Here is a 16,973-nt window from a genome sequence, read left to right as displayed (position 1 = left end):
GCTGCCCTCTTTGTCCTTGCTTCCCTGTTTGACAACAACAGCGAGAGCCGGTGTCGTGTCCCCCCGCTCTCTCACCACGGAGGTAGTCTGGCTATTTGGCCGGGCCCCCGCCGCCGACTTTGGCTCAGGCCAGACTATTAAGAGTATTCTATTACTGTTGGGTTAACCTGTCACGCTTGGCTGTGGCTCTCTTTATTGTCTGGCTGCTCTGAAAGGGCAGGGGATAAAACTCCATCAGCGGGACAAACGACCACACATGCCGCCATTCATCAGATGCTCGGGGGCTTTCCCCCCATGGACGGTGGCCACTACTACTTCTCTGATGCTGCCCCCCCCCCCCTATAAAATGTGAGCTCCCAGGGGCAAATCTACACAGCGGGCGGATGAACAGGTCTCCCTCTTTAATCATGACTTGGGGAATAGCAGTTCTATCAGCGTTGGAGGAGCTAATGTATTGACTAAGATCAGGTAGTGCAGCAGGCGGTGTGGGGAAGTGATTAAGAAAACAGACTAGTGATCAGTGGATGACAGGGGTCAATCCCCTGTTGGGCAATTGGGTAGTGGCCTTGGGCTAGGTACTTAGCCCCAACCCACCACGCTAGACACTCAACTGTGCTAGTGGATAAAATGTCAAATTCAACTTCACCCTTTGCAAAGGTTCAAAGCAAGGAGATGACAGCGAACGCTTTGGTTATTAAAAAATTCATATCGTAATGAAACAGCCGTGTTCCATCTTCACACATCCCCCCTGCAGCAAACACGGCACTCCTTTTTTTTCATGGGATCCATCAAGGGAGGGCCACAATTAAGTGACTAATTTGATTAGGAGATAATGTGAGTCCCACTTAATGGAAAGGACAGACTTCACAACACAGGCAGATTAGTTTGGTGGATGCCTGCTTATTAATTAAGACAGCCCTCCGTGCCCATATTAAGTCAAATGCACAGATGCAGTTTTTAATGGGTCAGGGTATGCGCAAGTAAGACAAATGGAAATCAGAATGTGCAAAAAAAAAGAAGAAGAAGAAGCTGGTTAAGCTTGGTGATGAAAACTGAAAATGACCATAGAATGTTTTAATTAAACTTGAAATAACTGCTACTTATAAAAAAAAGAAATGAAAACGAGTGGGTATACCCTTAAATATTTATTCATAACGCATTCATAAGGCAATAGGTAGCTGGACTTGTTGTTAAAACATGCCAAAGTACTTCTCATCTTGAATTTGACTGTGCACTGTGCTGTGTCTATGTTTCCACTGTGTGTCATTGCACACCATAGTAACAGAGAGTCATTATACTTGTTCAAATTACCTCTCTTGCTGTCATTCAGTTTTTTATCCCTGATACTACATAAGCCCTTCAGCAGATCTCCTGCTTTTTATTTATGATTTGATCTGCACGCTAAACCGCCGCTACAACTAGCGCTCCATCCCTCAGAATAATTGCCATAAACATACAATGAATAATTCATTAATAAACTAATTTAGCAAAAAGCTAATAAATGGGGCCGATTTTCGCTTCTATAAGCTATGATTTAGGCTGAATTCTTGTCTTGACGTATAGGCTATATATGGACGGTGGGGTTCCTGTGCGAACAACTCTCTGTACCAAAGTCATTTTCTTTCGGCTTTCTCATGTGATATTTCTTTTTCAGAAGTCCAACAGATTTTGTTTGTAGCTTATGTCCTGCATGCCCCAACGGTTGCCCGCTGTACACTGACAATCAGCCAGACGGATCTCCAGCGCGACGATTTCTGAGTCCCTGTAGGAGAAGGTAAAAACCACAGACCTAAGCATGAGAGATTACTGTATTTGCAGCAGTCCTTGAGTTTTGTGCTAGGCGTCTGGCTGGCGTGTTCAGCCGCTGCGGTGCTCTGTCATTCCGGGCACACCGCACACTCCCAAGCGCTCTATTTACGGTGGCCGAATCCCTGCTGTGTGGAGTGGGAAGGGTATAATCTCCCAGCGGTATTCTGGGTGGTGAATCTGCCGGTGTTGTCTGTGCATACCAATGGCAACCTCACCTCTGTCTAAGGAGTTATGATCTATAAAGAAAGAAAAAAAAAACCCAAAAAACCCTCAAAAAAACTGCAAGCCATGATGCGTCAAGATGTTAGGAGGGGAAATGGAGGTGTCTGGAAACCCCTAGTGAAGAAAGACATTCACATCACTCCTATCAACACTGCTAGTGCCAGTGTTACCACTTTGGTAGCTGCTACTCCTACCACCTGCCTCTGTGCAGTCACACTGTGCTGGATTCAATCAAGCAGCCGTGTAACACATCCACATCTATGCACTATGTTTTTACGCATCCCGCCACCTGCAGACACGTGGCTCATTCTGAGGGGCCGCGATCGTCCCAGTGCACAACAACGTGATTGGATTTTATTTGACAAGTGGAACATTTCTGCAAACTGAGAGGTTAAGGAAGATGTAGGTTAAACTGCTGTGAGACTTATTGTCTTTGGATTACATGCAAAAGGAACAACTCCCCGAGGGAATATGCACGGCTCTGAAATCCGTTTAGCAAAACTTGCAGAGTTTGCACCACACGTGTGCATATAGTTGCCACATACGCATCGTGTGATAAAGCCCCAGAGTGAAAAAGCTTAATGAAGCCATGCGAAGGGGCTAGTGTCTGCGGAGCAAGGTGTCAGGTGACTTCCCTCCTGGCTATACGCATGTCTCATTGATATGTGCGGCTCGATGAGGCCTTGGCTCTCTTCTGATTATGATGTCTGCTGAGAGCTGGGCCAGCTCAGGGTGAGAGCCAAACCGACAATGCTGAGATGGAGGGAAGATTCAGAGAGCCTCTGTTCTCTCACCGGGGGATCCCCCACATCATTTAGCGCCTCATGCAGATCGCTGCTAGTGGTAACACAGCCCTCTGGGCCCAGGGAATTAATGTACCAAGCAATGGCAGAAGTGATTTATTAAAATAACACACCCTGATGAGAGAGAGGAGCCAGGGTTGCTCTTCCTCAGCTCGTCCCCATATGCTGCAGAGAGAGGAAATGGAATCATATACGTGCTACGGAGAAAAGCAAGAGAGGAGAGACTGAGAGAAAGTGGACAGCCACTGCACAAATTGTGCGACAGTCCTCGCTGTCATTGCTTATTTATTTACCCTCTTTCCATTTGAGTCAGGCCTTGTATTAAATTGATCCCTCCTGCCGCGTTTTGCCTTGTTGAACAAGCGCAAAGCCCCGTTAAGTGTCTGTGAAAGGCTGGTGATTGTGTTTGCGGCGCCCCGGGTGCGCCGTGGCCGTCCGCTCCCCTCTATCTCCCCCGGACAGACGGGATTAGAAGCTGGGAGAGGGGCTGAATGACCCTCTGGGGGGGGGACAAGAGACAGGCAGGCAGTGAGCAGCTTGGTTCGGGGCTCACAAACACACACACACACAAACACAAATACACACTGACAAATACAAGCCTATGCATGCTCATGCACACACATTCTCTCAGTCACACGCACACAAAGTGTTTAAGGTTGAGCTTAGCTTGCCCCCCAGACAGATGCATGGCCATGTGCAAAGGTAGACATGCACTTATCCATAAGGTCACACGTTAGCTACTGTACAAGCAGAGAGCTGTTGTTGTATGTAGCCTCCCACCGCTGAGGATATGTAAACATCTGCTGTGCAGCTAAACATACACACAAACATACACTGTTTAATAGCTCAAATCTAAGCTCTGACATTTTATTATTTTTCCTGTTTTTTGTTTTTTTTTAATCTAACCAATCAGGATTTGTGTAAGTCCCTGCTGACCTCAGCCCTGAATGTTACTGTAGACTGGTTACACAGAGGTACTAAACAGTGGGGCACTCTGTAGAATGAATGAAAGGAGCTGATGTGATTCCCTACTAGAGCTGCTGATGGTTATGCACAGTCAGACACGGAGCTGTACACAGGAGTTCTCACATTTACATACATTTACATCTTAGACATTTAGCTGACACTCTTATCCGGAGTGGCTTACTATACATATAAGAGTGGAGTAATTTCAAATTACTGAATTGCAAACACTTCAAGCAGCTGACAATAAGGAGTGCAGAGGTTAGAATAAGAGCGGCTAAACGGCAGAAGAAAGAAAATCTCTCAAAAGTGCGACCGAAATTGTGTAAAAGAGATTTAGTAGGAAAAGGAAGACAAGCAAAGTTGATTTTTGGGAGACACTGGTAAAAAATTCATACGTAGCATGAATGTAGCATCCTTGAGGAAAAAATGGATGCCCAGTACTGTACATCTCAGATCCTGGAGAAGCTGTAGCACACATCTCCCAGCCTGCTCCATCTGAGACCCCAGGGGAACGTTACTGTACGGCTCTCCCCCCCCCGTCAAAGCAATGGAGCAGCACTCATTCACATCAAGGAGCACGCTTTGAATCCATTCAGATCAGATGATTACGATGCCGGGCACCTGCCTCGGCGGGGCAGATAAGTGGAGAGGCTCCGTTCGACATTTACATCTCATACACCTCATCAAACACCGGGTCTTTGTAGTCATGTGTAACATTTGAATAAAGCAAAGTTAGAATTTTTAAGCACTGTGAAAATTCATCAAACCTCCCCGTCCGGTGAGGCCCTTGTCTCTCCTAGCAAATAACTCTTGGTTACCTTATTCAAACTGAAAGTGGCAGGGCTCAAATGAAATCAAGTCAAATCAAATTGTGCTCAGATGAAAAAGTGAGGCGTGAGGAAGGAGAGGAAAAGGGCTCGAAAAACAGTCACATTTTTTCTAAGGGAGTTCCAGTTCTTTTCTACCCTTTAATAGCTCAGAACAGCAATTTACTTAATAATGCAGATGAATTTGCACAAAGCTAGCTTTAAAGCGGCAACCGTTTTATTGAAGTCAATGTCAAGTATAGAGACAGGTAAGGGAGTCAGTGCACGGTATACAAAGATCAATGAGAGCTTTGCAGAGTTTTATATATGTAGCACTCAATACTGTGACCTTTCATCGTGTAATTGTGTCTAGGGCTGTGACGATAACTGCATTACTGCAATACCATGGTCATGTGATGCCTACCGCGGGGTTGAGCTCATTATAATCATCGCTGCAATTTTTCTTTTGTATATATATGTTGCTGGAGGAAGCGGAAGCGAGGCAAGCTTGGCTAAAGGCTAACCACGGTCAATCAGCTCTCCCATCAGTTCCTATAATAAACTAGATACGTTGCTTTTTCACCATGGTAAGAACAAATCCATACAATCACAGCCCTAATGTCTGTGTCACTAGATGTCTGATATAAGAAATGAGTTAGAAAAGACAAGTGTTTATCCAAAGACATGAACAGGAAGACTAACGAAAGGAAACTTAATAGGCTTGCCGTGGTAGTCGGTGTTGCCGGTGTTACGCGGTGCATACACATAATTAGTTCATTTTCACGTATCAGCACCCATTCCATCAAATAAAAAGGCTGTTATTTGTAAAATATTAAGCATGTTATCAATAGTCAGTCAAACGAGGAACATTACAATTATAAACAGAAGCAGTAACAGAGTAGCAGAGTGAGACATCTGTCCTCCCTCCTGCATTCTGCTGTAAACACACGTAGCTGTTAGCGAGCAGCTGCTCTCATGTCTCCCCGGATCTCGGTGCTTGTTTTTTCTGCAGGAACTCTCCCGCTCTCTGCCTGTTCAGCCTATTCTCTCTCCGGATGGTAGGCGGGTTGCTCCGGTTCTGGTTCTAACCATCAGTCGTCCTCTGGCTCGTCCCTGCGTCTGTGTGTGCCGCAGCCCGGCTGTACGCAAAGGACGAGCCGCTAGCAGCAGCCAGTCACTACCTCTCAAGTGAGAGGAGGATCTAAACTAAAAATAATATAACAACATAACTACAAATATAACTATAAATAACATTAAAGATCAAAGTAAGCTCTCTACAGATATTGAGCATCTAGCAATATCTTATCTTGTATAATGTCTGGTGTAACCGGTAACGTTATTAACCGGTGGGAAAATTTCCTCACTGTGGCATCGCTTAACCTTAAACTCATGCATGTGGAAGCATAAATGGGAAAGATGTTGTTCAATGACATGTCTTTACATTACAAAAGTGCGATGATGAATGGATCCAGACAGAGAAAGAGCCGAATGCAGACAAAGGCAGACGATGTAGGCAGACTAACAGAGCGACACAGAGCGAGAGGCAACCTCGATTCGCACCGGGTTTCCTTCCTGCCTTCAGCTTGAACTTTCGTGGCAAAGATGAAATAAAATAACAATGGGTTACCATAGCAATAACTGTGGAGCACATAACTAAGTAGTATGAGAGATGGGGAGCATCTCGCGGGGGCATCCAGCTTTTATCTGTCAGCCGCAATCCTCCATCATCAAAGCTCTTCTCCACTTTCAGTGCCAAGACTGAAAGACACCAGTGGATCATTAGTCTCCAGTGAAGAAGACAGTCATTTATCCATGTGTTTTTTTTCCCCCTTCTTTTCCACAAAAGTTAAGAGTGAAAAGAGGGTTTGTGTGGGTAAGAAGGAGTGAAAGAGAGAAAAAAGGTAGAAATCTTTTTTTTCAGCAAGTCAATTTCTCTGGGCGCTAACCTGGTTCCCTTTGGGCTACCTGTGCAGGTATCAAGCCTGCGGTCTGACGGGCTCCTCTCTCTGTGAAGCAGCAGCCCTTTGCAGCACATCAATACACTGAACTTTTCCTGCCGAGTACCTGAGCTCTCCTGCATGACCCGCTCCTCCTTTATCTATTCTGTTTAAAGATACCGGTTGCAGGAGAAGGAGCTTGATTACCTCCTGGGACAACCCCGCTCCTCTTTAAGTTTGCCAAGTGAGAAAGTCTTCAGAAGTTTGTTGACAGATCTCTGCTGCGGCGGGAGGGAGCAATGGACATGGTAACCTTGGCTCTCCAAAGGACAAACAGGGAGTTTTGAAAAGATCAAGCGGGAGGGAGTGTGTTTATGGAGAGGAGACGGACAGGAACAGGACGGCACGGCGAACACAGGTGTGCATGGGGAAAATATATAATACCATACGCAGAGCTTTCTAGGATTCCAATCTTACTCATGGATATGATCAAGATAAAGCGACGTCCCTGGAATTCCTTTTGCATGAAGAGGAATACAAATGAGAGCCTAACATGTTGAAGCAAACAATGTGTGAAGCACGGACAAAAAGGCTTCATTTAAATGTGTTAAACAGGCAAGCTTTCATTCCTCTGCTGCATTCATAAATTCGGGTACAGCGTGTTCTTTTACAGTCCAACAAGGATGCTTGATAGAACAAGAATGCTTTTTAAGAATCGGTTTGTACTTTTTTATGTGAAAGTCTCTGGCAGTGTTTTTTGTAAATCAAAGCAAATTGCCTTAAGCAAATGTCGGACATGCAAAAAACCCCGGCATTTCAGCATTTGGGCAATTCGGCAATGAGGATGCAGCATATTTTTCGGCAAGATAATGAATACTGTTTATGTGAAAGCAGTGTTTTTGCCTGAGACTCTCTTCAGCAGTGATGCTGTTGTGTGCGTGCAGAGCCGCACAACAGCAGTGGAATAACTTAAAACTACCTTTTTAATTGCTCCAGATAGGTTGATTCGTGTTCATAAGCGACGTTTCCACCACAGGAACTTTCCCCAGGGACTAAGAGCCTTTTGAGGAAGTCAGTTCCCCTTCCTGTTTCCACCGGTAGAGGTCTAGGGCTGTGACGATGGAGCTTTGACAGTCACTAGAAGCACATTCATGGCACCTTGTTTCTGTGAGGTATCTGTGTTGTAGCTGAGCTAGCGTAGCATGCTGATATTTATACAAACTGAGGCTATTATGTGACTATTTCCTGCTCTTTGAAATATTTTTTCTTTCTTCTTCATCGTGATATATCTTAGATTATTTCTTTGTGATATATCATGTATCGCAGAATCGCCTTTGTTGTGATATCAAAGGAAGAATATCGTCATAGTATCGTATCGAGAGTTCATCTGATTGGTCAAACACACACACAGCGCTTCATTCACAAAACAAGGAAGTACTCTAGCATTGATTTAGGACCAGTAAGGGACAAGGGGAGGACATTTCTCTCCGTTTGTTAACGTGAAAAGTAAAGTTAGGCTTTGTTGTTGCCTTCCCGGGTTAGGGTTATGGTTAGGGTTATGGTTAGGGTTATGGTTAGGGTTATGGTCATGGTTAGGGTTATGGTTAGGGTTAGGGTTAGGGGTATGGTTATGGTTAAGGTTATGGTTAGGGCTAGGGTTATGGTTAGGGTTATGGTTAGGGTTAGGGTTATGGTTAGGGTTATGGTTATGGTTAGGATTAGGGTTATGGTTATGGTTATGGTTAGGGTTAGGGTTAGGATTAGGGTTAGGGTTATGGTTAGGGTTAGGGTTAGGATTAGGGTTAGGGTTATGGTTATGGTTATGGCTAGGGTTATGGTTAGGGTTATGGTTAGGGTTAGCAGCAGTGGAGAGAAAGAAGCCTGTGAATGAGAGAAATGAAAATGTTATTTTCTGATTGTTTCATGGCGGTTATATTCTAAAGCAAATAAATAGAAAATAAATAATCATCAAATACTCAACAGATGATTTACCGTGTGGAGAAAGAAAGTCTTAGTTTAATTTATTTTCTCTTTTTCCATTCATTCATTCATTACACGCAGCAGTAAACACAAAGAACAACAGGACAAATCTGTGTTGTTTTTTTTTCCTCATGTGTGAACGCTACATTTTAAGCACCAGCGTAATGTTTGATTCCTCATGGGTCTAGTTTGCATGATCTTCCTGGTTCCTCAGATGCGGTGGAAGTGCAAACAGGGTTGCACAACTAGTTCCAAGTTTAGTTCCTGCGATTAGTTCCTCTGGTTCCTGGAACTTTTGGTCAAAATAGGACTAAAGAGTCATGTACGTGTTAATTTTACGTGGAGTTTTTAATAGTAGAAAGGCTCTGGGGGCCAGGATAACTATATAAATGTCACAGAATGGAATGTCTCAACACGGAAAATGTGTTTTTACTCAACATAGATATAAATAGATAATATAAATACATATCAGATAACAAAACATGGAACATAATAACTATCATAACACTACAGAGCGGGTCCAAACTGTACTCGGTCTAATCGGGTCAGATCTCCTTTTACTGCCGCAGGTCTTGAGTCTGTATGTCGATGGACCCAATGATGAGACCCAGCTGTCAACATGTGGTACATCACAGTCACAGCGGGAGAAAACAATGTGTTTTGAGTGAGAGGAGAATGTAAACTGTGAATCGACGTGAGGAAAAAAAGTAAAAGAAAAAGGAGAAGAAGGAGGTCAAATCAACTAGAACATCAGCTGTTTTTGCTCCTGTTCTACGCAAGATTCGACAAAGATGAGAAAATCAGCTGTGCACAAGATTTATGTTGTTAAATTAAATCTGGAATTTGATTCGCAGATGTAACATTTGTTATTAATTGATATTAAATAAAATAAAGAGTAAATAGGTTAGAACATTGTCTTTTGTCTATCACCCAGAAGGTTTTATTGTTGGTACAGGAGGAGGAATGGGATTTTTAGTTATTATATTACATGTTATGTAAGGGATAATCAACGAGTAGGTGTGCGTTAAATGGTTTTAAGACACGACGTGGAGGCGCCTCCGCGAAGTACACGCCGCCAGCCGCACAGCCACACTGTAGTCGCTGCCAGCTTGAAACGAGGCATAAAATTCACGTAAGGTGTCATTAAGCATAACCGCAGTCTCCAAAATCAGTGTTCTTTTGTTTTTTGGTGGAGAAAGTCTCTCAGTATATTAACTGCCCATTTTGTTGCCTTCCTTGTATTAATCTCATCCTCCTCTTCCTCTGTCATTTTAAGCTCTTCAGGTGTCACTTCCTTGTGCCGTTTATCGCTCGGTTTCTTTCTTTTCTTCTCCATTTCTTTTTTCCCTCTGCTGCATCTCATTCGTCAAAACTTCATGACCAGTAAGCTTTGACAGCTGCGCTCTTTAATGTTGCTATGGTTACAGATTACGGATGAATTTAGAACGGTGATTGGACTTGAGCCGAACTATGTGTGCAATACACGGTTTTAACGCCAGTACTCACTCAGACCATCGTATAACTGTGTTTGAAGTGTATAAACAAATTATTTTCCTTTCTATGACTTTACATCCATTTTTAGGGCTTTATTATCATAACATCGCTGCTCTTTCTCACCAAGGCAGGTCTATGCGGGTTGGGTCTGGCTGTGCTCGGGTCCTCCTCAGGTCAGGTCTCTCTTTTTTGAAAATTAATTTATGCACATCGGGTATGGGTAGGTTTTCCACAGGTTTGTTTCGGGCCTAGTCCAACATTTTGGACCCGTGAAGACCTCTACGCAACACCACTACTACACTACAACAACACTCTGCAGCCTCAGTGGCGTAGGCTACATCCTGTCAACAAACAAATCGATACCGCCTAACTCTTCGCTAGTAACAACCCCTTCACCACAGACATTCAAAATGTTAATTTTGTTGAAGTAATTTCTGGTCTTTATGTTATAATTCTACTGTCTTTGCCTAACAAGTTAGCTAAATACACCACCGCTTCACTTGAGTCAGAAACAATCGGCTGCACATTTGCTCTTTCTAGCAGCATCACAGCACACGCACTGTAGCCATGGTGACTCGCATTCATTGTAATTATTATATACCATGTGAAAGTTTCAGCAGCAGCATTCGTCATTTAGCAGCGCTGCTAACACAGGGGAAGGCACTGATGTTAAACAAGTGAACAACGGCATGCGGCATTCAAGCAATTCAGCGTTGAGGAGCTTCGGTCGAGCCTGGTTTAGTCTAACCTGTATAACGGATCAAGGTTCATTAGTATATGAACCTCTTTTTACAATCATACTGTTTATGAAAGCTTCTCTCAACATTTTCAAAAGCTAAGCCATAAATGTATAATGCAACTGATACAACTGATATAGACTGCAGAGTATTTGGTATATGATGGATATAACTTATATCTAGTCTAGCCTGTATGATGGATTCATGTATCTGAATGTGACTTCCATATATAATGTTGTTTATGTGAAGGCTTTTGTTAATATTTTCAAAGGTAAAGCCTAAAAAGCATAAAGCAGCTGTTACACGGGTGAACAATTCGGCATGCAGGCAGTTGAGCATTGACACTGCAGTGTATTTGGACAAGATGATGAATATACCATACATCTAGTCAAGACTGTATAATGGATCCATGTGTCAGAGTGTGACTTGGAGGTGTTTCCTGAGGAGCGCTGTGTGTCTCCGGGCCTTTATGAGATCCAGTTGGTTGTATAAGTGTATGTGTGTATGTGTGTGTGTGTGTGTGTGTGGCTTTGTAGCTGCTGGGCTCCACAGGTACACAGGCCATCGATCACACGATGTGACCATTATACACAGGCAGGGGTGGAGGTGGATAATGCTCCCACCGCTGCCACCGCCAGGGCCTCGACCGCTCGCGGGTCAAGCGTTTGGCTGGCCAGCGGTAATCAAGCCGACAGCGGGCTGCCTGTCTGCATGACAGATAATGTCACTAACACTCATCTGTACTCACAAGCACGCAAATACACCCACCCACACACACACACACACACACACAGTCTACCAGTTGGCCTCTGTGATGCAACAAAAAAAGCACCTGCAGGAGGTAGCAAGGTTTAGATTAACTGACACAATTTCACATTAACTTTCATCACAGAAATGGATATAACCTGCTGTATTTTTCATTAAGAGACCAAAAAGCTACAACGAATTGAACCTAATGTATCTCAGCATGTATTAAAAACACATAAAAGAGCCACACTGTAGCATCTGGATGATGCATTCTTTCATTTTGATAAACACACCCAGTATGTTTTGTTTTTCTTTTCGCTGTGAATATTTAAAATCCTTCCCAGAGCATGCTCACTGACATCTCGCCAACAGTTACTCTCCGGAGATCAAAAAAATTACTATCACACAGTTCTTCCGCTATGAAATACGCTTGCCACGTTGCTCATAATGAAGTAATACGTTATTCAAGCGCAATAATGTGACTGTTTCATGTGTTTTTAATAGTTTTTTTTTTTTTTGCACAAAAATTTATATAGCACACAAAGGCAATACTTGTTAGCAGGATAAACTCATTGTTGGTTTTGGGTTCTTCAGGGGATTTGTTTATAAAATTAAAAAGAAAAAAAAAGAAGATAAAACAGCACTGGCATTATCCTTTAAAGCTGCTGTATGAGATATTTCTGCAATAATACAGTAACCTCATTAACTTCAAACCGGGAAAGGAGGCAACATCAAAAGAGTGTTTCCACTCCTAATTTTAAGGCTAGCTGTAGAGTGAAGATTCAAAACCAGCAGGTTAAATATAAAATTGTGAAACGGCGGTGAGAGATTCAGAGTTGGGCTCGGCAGCGATGGTTCCACCTGTTCAACATCTCCGCCGTCAAGACTCGAAAAGACGAGGAAGACCAGGAAGTGTTAAAAAGTATTTAAATCATCATCCAGATCCCATTTGTTGTTGTCAATGTGACGAATCAATGCCAGAAAGAGATGTGTATACCCCAATTATTATCAAAAAAAGAACCACACACTTCATTTCAAGTTTACTTTAAACCAGACCGTATTTGCTAAATGTTCTAATTTGCAAAAGCAGACGACATTCACGCGAGCCGTCACATCGCCGTCTACTTCACGTCAAAGCATCTGCTGCTGTTTGAGCCTCCGAATGGCAGGTGGAAGACACGAGCGAGGAAGGAAGGAAGCAGGTGAGACACACAGACGGGGGGGGGGGGGGGGGGAAGAAGAGAGACAGAAAGAGACGGAGACAGAAATAGAGGAGGAGAGCAGATAAAGAGAGGGGAGAGGATGCGGTGAGGAAGCAGAGCGTAGTAGAGCCGGCCGCTGGGACTGTGAGGAATGAGCTGGCTGTGCTATAGGAGGCCTTAATGAGCATTCTCTCTAAAACCCAGGAGAGTCTCTCTACAGCTCTCGCCCAATCTCTGTCTTTTCTCACAGCCAACAAGGTACAGACACACAAAGCATGCTTGCGTGATGCCGTATGCACAGATTCATACGGAACTTAAAAAGGGGAGGTTGACGTAGACTCTTGTATATAACGCGCGGTAACTCGCACGCCGGGGTCGGTTATAATTCACTGTCACCTCCGCGGAGCTCACAGCCGTCTAAATCCTCTCTCGTAATGAAACAACATTAACGGGCTACATGACACAGTTCTCTCCGCTCCTGCAGTAAACACTAATATCTTGCTCTTTTTCAATTCCGTTGCATTAAATTGGTACAGTGAAGTCAGCGTGGATCCTAATGAACCAATAAACCTGAACCAAAGGGAGAAGTGTGGCAGCCGTTGCTCAGATAATGGCCACTTTATGCATTAGCAAAACACCTGTGGTAATAATGGCTTCCTACTGTAGATCCGTTTTTTTTTTTTTTTTTTCTTCCTCTCTGCAGACTAATGTGCCCTTGATTCTCTCTCACTTATCACTCCTCCCAGCTGTAGTTATGGATGGAAGGGCACGACAGAGGGTACCCTTGTAAGTGTTTGTGTGTAAAAGCCTCGGGTTCTTATCCCCCAACCCCCCCACCCCCCCCACATCCCCTTAAAAAACAGCCCCTTTATTTTTTTTCCCCCAGGAAAATGGCTGAATGACAAGGTATCCGCCGATCCTGAATTATGGCTCGACGCATGCGGGCCTGAAAAATGGAAAAATGATGAACAACGGGACAAAAAAAAATTCAGGGGGAACAAGTTGCAGAGGCGACAGGGACAGCTGTAAATCTGTTTCTGGGACAGGGCAGGAGATGAGGCAGAAACACGACCGCAGGAGGAGGAGGAGGAGGAGTGTGTAGGTGTGTACATGTTTGTTTTCTTTCTTGCTGTGTGCATAGGTATCTACAGAGGATGAAGAAGAAACCACCTTTATTTAGCAGAAGTGATTAGACCTCTCTGTTGCCTCTCAATCCCAGCCCCCTGAGTGGCTATGAGGCTGCTGCCCGTGAGCAGACCGGGCCTTGGAAACCATCCAGAGCCTCTGAACGACTCACTCTCATTAACTATTAACCAGTGACTCGGGCCTTAAATCATCTCAGTGGTCCCCAGCCTGCTGACCCTGCTGTGGATGGTGGAGGCAGCAGCGGAGCAGTGTTTCATCAGAGCTTGCCCACCGGACACCCTGCTGATTTAATGGGCTACAATTACACTGCTTCTGACACAATATATGGCAAACATTTATAGATTTCCCTCCCACCAACTCCACAGCTAGCAACACCAATACAATTTTTTTTTCCCCTCCTCACCAACCTGCTTGACAACCAGAGCATCAGTATGACTAAATTACATGTTGTGAATTCAGCACCACGCTGACCTAGAGGCCAGTGCATATGGTAAATCCTGCCTTGCCTGAGGCTATTGTATCATGTATACAGTACATAAGAACACACTATACAGTAGAGCATCACTATACTCATAAAGCAGCTATTTATTATTTATTTCACAGCCCGCTAGACAAGCAAGGACTGAAGATAGCGGCTCACTAGTTGTGTTAAAGAAGCGATGTAATGAGGAACCAGTCGTCACGGTGGAACCATATGGCTGGCCTGCTATTTATGTATAGATGGTCTGATTAAGTCAGGTCTGGAGGCCCCAGAGTACAGCAGTTAGTTGATGGTGACTGGAATGGGCTACTAGGACGCCACCGAGCCCAATCAAGCGCGACGGGAAAAAAATTAGACAACAGTCCCCGGAGAACCGTGCCTTGTTTTTTTTTTTTTTTTTTGTTCCTTCGTTAAAGAAGACATGCTAATGTGTATCTTACTATAAGTGGATCTCAACTGAGATAGTGCACGGGGAGCTCTGGGTCGTCATCAATCATACCGTTGATGTCTATTGATTCTGTCCAGACTCATTATGACAGACGCCTGGCCTCCACATGTGTCCTGTACGTCGTTGCCGTCGTTAGGGATTTTGTGGATGTGATGCTCAGATAAACATGTAATGGGAAGTTTTTGGTCAAAGAGTCACAGTGGCTTGTGGAAACGTCAAAAACTACACACCGCTTGGTTTTTTAAATTAGCCAATTAATGTAAAAAAAAATGTACGCTGGGAAGTATCCTTTTCTTGACATTCGTGTTTGCTTGTTTTCCAGGTTTGGTTTGCAGTGACGTGGCTCTTCAACGCTGCATCATCATCTGCACCAAGCATCTGAATGCAAAATCTCACATTTATAACTTTATAACCTTTTAGATCATTTTAACCCTGTTTTACTTTTTAATCCTTTGTCCAGAACATCATTTTTTCTAGTTTGTATCCTCATTCTTTATGTGTATTTAGTTTCTTTTACCTCCTATACAGCACTTTCTAAACATGTTTTGAAAAGCTCCATACAAATAAAGTTCAGCACGATCATCAATACCAATCTGCAAATCAACTGCATCAATATACAGCAACATAACTTTGACAAAAAGCCAGAACATTCAGTTTGAAACATGTTTTCACTAAACCTTAGTGAAGCTGTGAATGAATATCTGCATTTGATGACCAACACTTGCTCATCAATAGACACAGTATGAATAGAAAAGACAATAGGCACTTAGGAAAGAAGCTATCTATATAAAGTTTGAGAAACACCAAAAATGGCAGCACGTGCATTTGACAAATTTACATGTATTTGTCCAGTGACTGGTGTTAATTAATTTCTTACCCTTGAACTAACCCTGACCCCTGACGCACATACAAACACAACCGACTGTCCTCCAAGTATACTAATCTCGTAGTGTCGCCAAGGTTATCTCATTGAAATACCGTTTTTGTCTCCGGGGGTTTGACAGCAGTCTGGAGTTTTGGTTATCAACATTTCTTGGAGGCAGACTTCCCTCAGAGGAAGAAATAATTAGTCTGATAAACAGATTGAATTGCCGCATTGTTTTTTTCTACATTATTTGGTTTGACATCGTGTTCATTTTAGCTTTTTTCTATTTTGGGAAGGGTCATGTCGATTGAAGAAATATGCCTTGACTTAAAGTACAACTGAAATTAAATTGCCTTTTTTGTCTACTACAGCATACATATCTGCTCTGTAAATCACTTGTCCTGTGTTCTCCTTTGAGAAAAAAAAACAAAACAGAAACCAGAGAGAATTTTAGATTTAAATTAAAACAAAATTAACCTATGCTTATGTAAGCTGGAGTCCTTATTTCAATACAAGCAAATCAAATCTTTGCATAAAGTGATAACGCCGCTCTATCATCGGCAAAGCAGACGGTCACACTGAGCCTGATTGCATCCTGCTACACAACACAAGAGCCACAGACTCTGAACAACAACCCACATTAGCTTTCCTGCTAAAGTCTCCTTCTATAACTATAACAAACATAAACACACGTCTTGTCCTGCGCCTTAGCTTGTTGAATAAGCCACCAAACAAACAGTCACTGGAGAAAAGTGCACCGCTAACGTTAGTTAGCAGGCTAATTTGGATAGCCAATTAGCTGCTCAGCTGCAGCACATTAAACAGCATGTAAACATACCTGCGAATGTCATGTCAGACCTGCTAGATGCTAGTTTGGTCGTTGCTCTTCAAAGTCCCTGTTAGCGACACGTTGTCTGTCCATGACGTGTAGCTATAGCGGTTTCTTGATTTTGTCTCCGTTTGCTAACACCTGCCAGCTGTTGTCACTACAAACTAGCCTCTGACGCCAAATCACAAAAGGAGCATTTCTGATATTTTCCCAGAGATCTTTTTTCTTCATTCTGATAATTAAAAACTATTATTAACACATTTAAATAACATGCAGACATTATTTTTGACTGCAAAGAGGGAAGATTAAACGTCATTTCAGTCAGACTGTAAAACAACTTGTACAGCATTTGGTGTCATAGAGGATGATGGAGAAACAGCCTTCAGTGTGCAGAACAACAGACCTTATTGAATTGCTGCTGAAAAAAAGTGAAGATGTTGAAGGCTGTTCTGTCTGGAACCAGAAAAAGAAAATAATGTTTCATGTAGTAAAAATGTTTAA

At 43.2% G+C, this 16,973-nt stretch overlaps 1 protein-coding gene across 2 annotated transcripts in view; it reads right to left on the bottom strand.

Annotated features, from left to right (window-relative positions):
- LOC121883609 (RNA binding protein fox-1 homolog 3-like) overlaps positions 1 to 16,973 on the bottom strand; it is a 350,329-nt gene that overhangs the window by 236,691 nt on the left and 96,665 nt on the right. The window contains exon 1 of one of the 2 annotated variants that reach the window (XM_042391968.1): positions 2,948 to 2,972. The exons of the other annotated variant lie outside the window; for it this stretch is intronic. The gene's annotated coding sequence lies outside the window, so the exon portion shown is untranslated. Of the gene's footprint in view, positions 1 to 2,947; positions 2,973 to 16,973 lie in introns of those variants that run through there. 2 annotated transcript variants of the gene reach the window in all.

Source organism: Thunnus maccoyii, chromosome 18 (genome assembly GCF_910596095.1).
Source record: "Thunnus maccoyii chromosome 18, fThuMac1.1, whole genome shotgun sequence".
Classification (NCBI taxonomy): domain Eukaryota; kingdom Metazoa; phylum Chordata; class Actinopteri; order Scombriformes; family Scombridae; genus Thunnus; species Thunnus maccoyii.
Note: the sequence above shows the minus strand (reverse complement) of the source record. Positions and strands in the feature narration are given on the sequence as shown.